The sequence below is a fragment of the Pongo abelii genome, chromosome 12 (genome assembly GCF_028885655.2).
Source record: "Pongo abelii isolate AG06213 chromosome 12, NHGRI_mPonAbe1-v2.0_pri, whole genome shotgun sequence".
Lineage (NCBI taxonomy): Eukaryota > Metazoa > Chordata > Mammalia > Primates > Hominidae > Pongo > Pongo abelii.
The window spans coordinates 110259113-110267028 of record NC_071997.2 but is presented as its reverse complement, the minus strand read 5'-3'; the positions used below and the strand labels follow the sequence as shown (position 1 = coordinate 110267028).

The window sequence follows — 7916 nt, the reverse complement described above, 5'->3', positions numbered from 1 at the left end:
CTGTTAACAGAATTTAAGAGATGTGAGTTTTTATCAGAGATGGTACATAACAAAAGTTAGTATCAGTAAACTGTGGTTCTGTCTTTTCTGCTACTGTTGGACTTTTTAAACCCCTTCACCTCTCTAACCTCAGATTTCCCAAAACAAAATGGAAACACATTTTTAGAAGCTACTTTTCCTCCCCACCTTACCTGGCTATATCAAATGAAATGTTTGAGAATATGCTATGAATAAAAAGTGTTACAAAAATATGATCTGGAAGTATTAAAAGAGAAATTTAATAAATCCAGAGACTATTGTTTAGAAAGTAATTATGACTTGTGTCTCTCAGGGCAAGGAGAAGAGAACAGAAAGATATGGAGAAGCTATTTATAGTTCACCCCTGCCTAGATGAAATGACTTTAAACACAGTATACAATTGCAGAATAAGAAGTACCCCTCAAGATATAAAATTCTCCCCATATTACCTCCCCCATCGTCCACATCCAAGAATCCAGGATGGGGGCAGGTAAAGGGGAAAGAAGATCAGCAGCTTCAGAAGGGGGTCTAGAGTCTGTCAGCCTCACTCAACCTTCAGGGTTCCGGCTAATGCATTTTGACAGGGAAGAGAGTTGATTCTGAATAAATGAATCCTTTCATGTAGAGAACTTCTGGGGAGCAGTGCAGAGTGAGAAAAACCAACACCCATGACTTCCTCTTGTGGAATTCTGGGCTGATGCTCCATCTGACTCCAGGTAATCACCAGGCATTTCTTTCAATGCCATCCATATTTCTGGACTGGAAAAAAAAAGTTTCAAAGACTAAACCCCATGCTGAGGAGCTGATTTCTTATAACAATAGCTAATGATGAGTGTTCTTGAAACCCCTCTTTAATCAAAGGACAGGGATTGTCAGAGAAGATATCACTGTATTAAGGCCAAACTAAAAGCCTGGTTAGGTCTTCTATACTATAGATAAAACCACTAATAAAGGCAGCTCTAAGATATTTCTGTGAAAGATTCAGAAAGAACACTAATTAACCCAGACAGGGAATCTTCCAAAGATGTATTCCTTCTGTTGAAGAATATCCTGTATTGGCATTTTTGTGAATCATTCTTGACATTTTGCCAGTTCTGCTGTCAGCTTTCAAGGGATACAGAAATAGTGAGTAGATTTTTAAGAGCAAAAATCTATAAAACAAAGTCTGATTACAACACTACTGGCTGGCTTAAAAACAAACACAGAGATGATCATTAAAAAACAAAACTTCTAGCAAAGTCTCCTGTGGTAAAATAGCTTCATCTGGTTGGTATGAGACCATGTCTGAAAGAGCCAACTTAGATTGAATTATAGTGTTCTCTGGATTACAAGTGTAAAAGTGTTTTGAGTTATTGTTTAGTGAACATGTCTGGGTGAGCAGACAGTCATACACATATACACACATTCATTCAGTGAATATTTGTTAAACAGCTATTCTGTGCCAGACACTGCTAATAAACTCTTACGAGAGCTACTGTTATTACTTTTTATAAAATACTAGTAATTGTTCTAAAAAGAGTAATTGCTAAATGTTTATTTTATGCTTCAAGTAACTGAACGTTTTTTAGACATAAGTAGTATGCACAAGCCCATTATTAAAAAATTAAAGTAGAATATTGACTATTAAAGTGGAAGTAAAGTATCTATTCATCAGTCCCTGACTTCCATAGCCCAACTACCACTTCCTGTGGAAATATTATTCATGGAGTGTGATTTAAAGAGTATTACTCTCAAACATTCTTGCCACCCAGAACTTGCTAATGGCATTCAAAAGTGATGTAACACAAGTCACATTTCACACTTGTACTCTTTCTCTTTGTTCGCATACTACCCATGCTACTCTAGAAAATAGTATTTTTAGCTCCCTCACTTTAGCCTCTAAAATGACTGAGAATAAGAGAAGACCAAAGTTTCCTTCCTTTCCTTTCCTTTCTGCCGCACTCCCTCCCTCTTTCTCTTTCTTTCCTTTTTTTCTTCTTTCCTTCTTTCTTGTTATTGTTTTTAAATTATATGCATAGGCCAATATAACACAGACACAAGTTTGCGGGTTGTCAGGAAAATAAGAAAGAGAACATTTTGACTAAGAACTCCAAATTGAAACAGAATAGAGGACATAATGCATTTCTTTGTAACTTGGAAAGTTGGGTCATGGAGAAGCTACTGTGTAAAATAGGCATATAAAATTTTGGCATTAGAGAAGACTCTTGCTCAGCCAATGACACATGGACTGCCTGGATATCCCCAAATTCTGATTCCACATTTGTTTTTATAAAACAAAACAAACGAACAAAGAACAGCCCCATATTCACCTGCTACATGCTACAAAACATGGGCCTGAGAGAATTTATGAGCAAAGGCAGGATGTTAACTTTAAATATGTTTGTATAGCATTTGGAATCCTCAGAGAATGGGGCCTGAACAAACAAAACACCACTACTAATAATATTTCACAAAGCTCGGTGAGAGAGTGGCTGTGGACCCTGGCCATTCCCCGGGCATACCTGCCTCTTATCAAACTCACATCACAGTCTGATGGGGTGTCCCTCTCTTGCCCTTGCCAGTCAATAACTCCTGCAAGTGCAGAAGACAATGGGGGTTTTAGGGAAGGGTCAGGATTCTCTGCCCATCTCCACTGCTCCTGCACTCAGCCCCGTGGTCACCTCCTGCAACTGGCATCGTGCAGACCATCATGGAAGAAAAATGGTCCGTGGGCAGAGTCTGTCAGCAGGAATTTTGGCTGAGGAAGAGAGACAGTTCTTGTCCAGCATCGTATTTCTTTCTCTACCTTAGTAATAGCCAGAGAATACTGGAAATGACTGGCTGAGTAAATTGCTTTTGGAACAAATGCACTCCCTCCCACTGATCTCCTCCTTCTCTCTTTCTGGTTTCTGGCTCTCTCCCCTCCCTCCTCATCTCCTCCTATCCCTCTGCAAGCATGAAAATCTCTCCCCTCTTTCAGATGTTGCAAAGCTACTGACAAAGCTCAGGAAAACATGTATATATGTAATATATAATGTTTTCCTAACAATTCAGGATGTCGCCTCCAGCTTTCCAGGTCATGAAGTAGGTGTGGTCTAGGTCAGAAAAGCCATCCATCTTCACATTCATGCAGCCAGGCCAGCATGTAGGGGCCACTTGCAAACATCACTGACCCCATAACACGGTCTGTCTCTTGAGACTTATCCACAAGCATTAGCCTGAAGCCCTTTGGCAGGTAAAATGTGATCCCAAGAGGAGGAGATAGTTCAGATTCCTGACTGGGTGCATTCCATAGAATGAAGTCATTAACGTTGTTGCCACTTCCAGCTTCCCTCTCACTCCAGCCTGGGTTCTCCTCCCTGAAACTTGCTCTGGATTCCTTTGAACAGCTTTGTTACCAGCTGCACAGATCCTGTAACCCAACCTTCAGTGAGTGTGTCTGTCTCCAGTAGTGATTAAAATCACACAAAGACACACCTTTATTGGGAGTTACTGCTGTGAACTTCCTTTACACTAGGGATATAATACAACTTATAAAGCAGGTGTCTGCCAAATTAATGAGCATAGTCTGCACTGCTTTCTGACACCAACAACAAATTCTCCGGCTCTCTAGACACCAACTAGATATCCTACAATTCAATTCTGTTCTGACACTATCTACCTAGAGTTAGCATCAGAGCCCATGAGTTAAGAGCTCAGTCCCACAAGACCATGCCCACTTTAGACACCAGTCCTAACTGCCAGGCTGTCACCTGTACTTCTGACTGACTGGATATAAATTCGAGGGTTTTCATTATCCCCTTTTAAGTTTTGCTACTTTTCTAGGACAGTTCATAGAAGTCAGGAAAATACTTCGTTATTTATTGTAAAGGATACATCTCAGGAATAGCCAAATAAAAGAGATACACAATGCAATGTATTGGGGGAGAGTGTGTGCAGAACTCCCACGATCACTCTGGGCATGCTGCACTCCCAACAACTCAGAAGCTCTCCAAACCCCACTGTTTAGGGTTTTTATTCAGGTCTCATTGCATAGGCATAATTGATTAAATTATTGGCCATTGGTGATTGGTCTCAACCTTTAGACTCTCTCCCCTCCCCAGGGGTCACTGCTTGAGGCTGAAAATTCCAACTTCTAGTCATGCCTTGACCTTCCTGGTGAGCAGTTGCCATTCTAAAGCTGTCTGGAGCCCCAAGACACCAATCACATCATTAGCATACAAAAGACACTCATCCTGTGGAGATTCCAAGGACTTTAGGAGATGTGTGACAGCAATCAGGGAAAAAGATCCTCATATATTTCTTATTATGCCACGGGAAATAATACAGTTTACAAAGCAGGGTGTCTGCTAAATTAATCTTAATTAATGAACACAGAGATCCATGATTAGAGGTGTTGCCATGTGTGTCCCCACACTCTCCACCCACATGCATAAGGTCCCTTAGCAAACAGCCTCTTGCATTAGTTTGCTAAGGGTAATAGCCAAATACTGCATGTTCTCACTTATAAATGGGAGCTAAATGAACTTATGAACACCAAGAAGGAAACAACAGACACTGGGGTCTGCTTGAGGGGGGAGGGTAGGAGGAGGGAGAGGAGCAGAAAAGGTTAACGACTGGGTACTGGGCTTAATACCTGGGTGATGAAATAACATGTACAACAAACTCCCATGACACGTGTTTACCTATGTAACAAACCTTCACATGTACCCCTAAACTTTAAATAAACATTAAAAAAATCAGGCAGGAGAAGGAAATAAAGGGTATTCAATTAGGAAAAGAGGAAGTCAAATTGTCCCTGTTTGCAGATGACGTGATTGTATATCTAGAAAACCCCATCGTCTCAGCCCAAAATCTTCTTAAGCTGATAGGCAACTTCAGCAAAGTCTCAGGATACAAAATCAATGTGCAAGAATCACAAGCATTCTTATCCACCAATAACAGACAAACAGAGAGCCAAATCATGAGTGAACTCCCATTCACAATTGCTTCAAAGAGAATAAAATACCTAGGAATCCAACTTACAAGGGATGTGAAGGACCTCTTCAAGGAGAACTACAAACCACTGCTCAATGAAATAAAAGAGAATACAAACAAATGGAAGAACATTCCATGCTCATGGATAGGAAGAATCAATATCATGAAAATGGCCATACTGCCCAAGGTAATTTATACATTCAATGCCATCCCCATCAAGCTACAAATGACTTTCTTCACAGAATTGGAAAAAACTACTTTAAAGTTCATATGGAACCAAAAAAGAGCCCGCATTGCCAAGACAATCCTAAGCCAAAAGAACAAAGCTGGAGGCATCACGCTACCTGACTTCAAACTATACTACAAGGCTACAGTAACCAAAACAGCATGGTACTGGTACCAAAACAGAGATATAGATCAATGGAACAGAACAGAGCTCTCAGAAATAATGCCACATATCTGCAACCATCTGATCTTTGACAAACCTGACAAAAACAAGAAATGGGGAAACGATCCCCTATTTAACAAATGGTGCTGGGAAAACTGGCTAGCCATATGTAGAAAGCTGAAACTGGATCCCTTCCTTACACCTTATACAAAAATTAATTCAAGATGGATTAAAGGCTTAAATGTTAGACCTGAAACCATAAAAACCCTAGAAGAAAACCTAGTCAATACCATTCAGGATATAGGCATGGGCAAGGACTTCATGTCTAAAACACCAAAAGCAATGGCAACAAAAGCCAAAATTGACAAATGGGATCTAATTCAACTAAAGAGCTTCTGCACAGCAAAAGAAACTACCATCAGAGTGAACAGGCAGCCTACAGAATGGGAGAAAATTTTCGCAACCTACTCATCTGACAAAGGGCTAATATCCAGAATCTACAATGAACTCAAACAAATTTACAAGAAAAAAACAAACAATCCCATCAAAAAGTGGGCGAAGGATATGAACAGACACTTCTCAAAAGAAGACATTTATGCAGCCAAAAGACACATGGAAAAATGCTCATCATCGCTGGCCATCAGAGAAATGCAAATCAAAACTACAATGAGATACCATCTCACACCAGTTCGAATGGCGATCATTAAAAAGTCAGGAAACAACAGGTGCTGGAGAGGATGTGGAGAAATAGGAACACTTTTACACTGTTGGTGGGACTGTAAACTAGTTCAACCATTGTGGAAGTCGGTGTGGAGACTTCTCAGGGATCTGGAACTAGAAATACCACTTGACCCAGCCATCCCATTACTGGGTATATACCCAAAGGATTATAAATCATGCTGCTATAAAGACACATGCACACGTATGTTTATTGCAGCACTATTCACAATAGCAAAGACTTGGAACCAACCCAGATGTCCAACAATGATAGACTGGATTAAGAAAATGTGGCACATATACACCATGGAATACTGTGCAGCCATAAAAAATGATGAGTTCATGTCCTTTGTAGGGACATGGATGAAGCTGGAAACCATCATTCTCAGCAAACTATCGCAAGGACAAAAAACCAAACGCCACATGTTCTCACTCATAGGTGGGAATTGAACAATGAGAACACATGGACACAGGAAGGGGAACATCACACACCAGGGACTGTTGTGGGGTGGGGGGATGGGGGAGAGATAGCATTAGGAGATATACCTAATGTTAAATGACGAGTTACTGGGTGCAGCACACCAACATGGCACATGTATACATATGTAACTAACCTGCATGTTGTGCACATGTACCCTAAAACTTAAAGTATAATAAAAAAAATAAATAAATAAATAATCTGCACTAATGCAGCCAGGCCTGGCCTTGTCTGGATCTAGGAAAGATTAACAGAGAGGCTGACTCCTCTAAAGGTCTGAAAAGAAACATTGACCACCTTTTTCTCTGAGGGCTGCTACCTGTGAAGTTTCAACTATGTAACAACACCACCTTGCCTAGTAAAACCTCCTCTTTTCTCGCTTCTATGACCTGATTTGTCATCATAACCCATTCTGGGTCATTCTCTGAAACCTCATTCTTTCTGTAACCTCAAGATGGTATATAAGCTTCCGTACCCTATGAGGGGATGGGGGTTGGGTCTTCATTCTGAAGGTTCTTGTGCATACACGTTAAATAAATTCATATGCCTTTTCTCCTAAAAACACAATCAAACAAAAGCCTCACCGGTGAGTTAACTCCACACCCCAGGACCTACCTCATCTGAGACCCAGTCTTCAGGGACGTCTCTCCAGCCCTGTCATCTAATATCGTTGAAATAGATTAAACTTGACTTTCTGAGCTCCTCTTTTGGCTCCTATAGCCTGCAGCTCTGCTCGCATGTGCCTATGTGATTTCTCTTTCCAGTCAGATTACAAAGTAACCGAGATACAGATCTTGTGCAAAAATTTTCTGCTGCCATCTCAGCATCTACTTCAGTGTCTTCCCAAGCATCAGTAAATATTTGCTAATTAATTAATAAAATATATCTATAAAATGACTATTACTGGGAATACTACTACTGACAATAAAAATAATATTTAAGTAACATTTATAACTTGCCAGGAACTTTACTAGACATACATTTAATAATTAATTTAATTTATATGAACCAGCTGTGAAAGAGAGTTAACATATTCTCTACACAGGAAAAAAACCGAAGTTTAGAGAAAAATGCTAAAGAAACTGACTCAGGGTCATGCATAGAGGAGGCAAAAAAAACATAAATAAATAAATAAATAAATAAATAAAAAGATTCCTGCCTCATAATCCCCAGAATGTTGAGCCAAAGTGGAATTTTGAAGGTAACATTAATAAGATTTTTCAGTGCTCATTAGGGAAGATTGATTTTCTCTAACAAAATGGAACTCTCTCTTCACAAACTCATACAGAAAGTTCTCTTTATAAGTGATCAGGATTTGCAATGTGCTTATCCAGGTGCTCCTAGATTTTTAGTAAAAGT

The 7916-nt window shown here is 39.8% G+C and overlaps 2 long non-coding RNA genes across 13 annotated transcripts in view; one reads left to right on the top strand and one right to left on the bottom strand.

Annotated features, from left to right (window-relative positions):
* LOC129057743 (uncharacterized) overlaps positions 1–7916 on the bottom strand; it is a 388559-nt gene that overhangs the window by 205008 nt on the left and 175635 nt on the right. The window contains exon 12 of one of the 12 annotated variants that reach the window (XR_010136328.1): positions 7–777. The exons of the other annotated variants lie outside the window; for them this stretch is intronic. This is a non-coding gene — a long non-coding RNA (uncharacterized LOC129057743). Of the gene's footprint in view, positions 1–6; positions 778–7916 lie in introns of those variants that run through there. 12 annotated transcript variants of the gene reach the window in all.
* The window catches only part of LOC129057742 (uncharacterized), a 32673-nt gene that overhangs the window by 1500 nt on the left and 23257 nt on the right, over positions 1–7916 (top strand). The window lies entirely within an intron of this gene.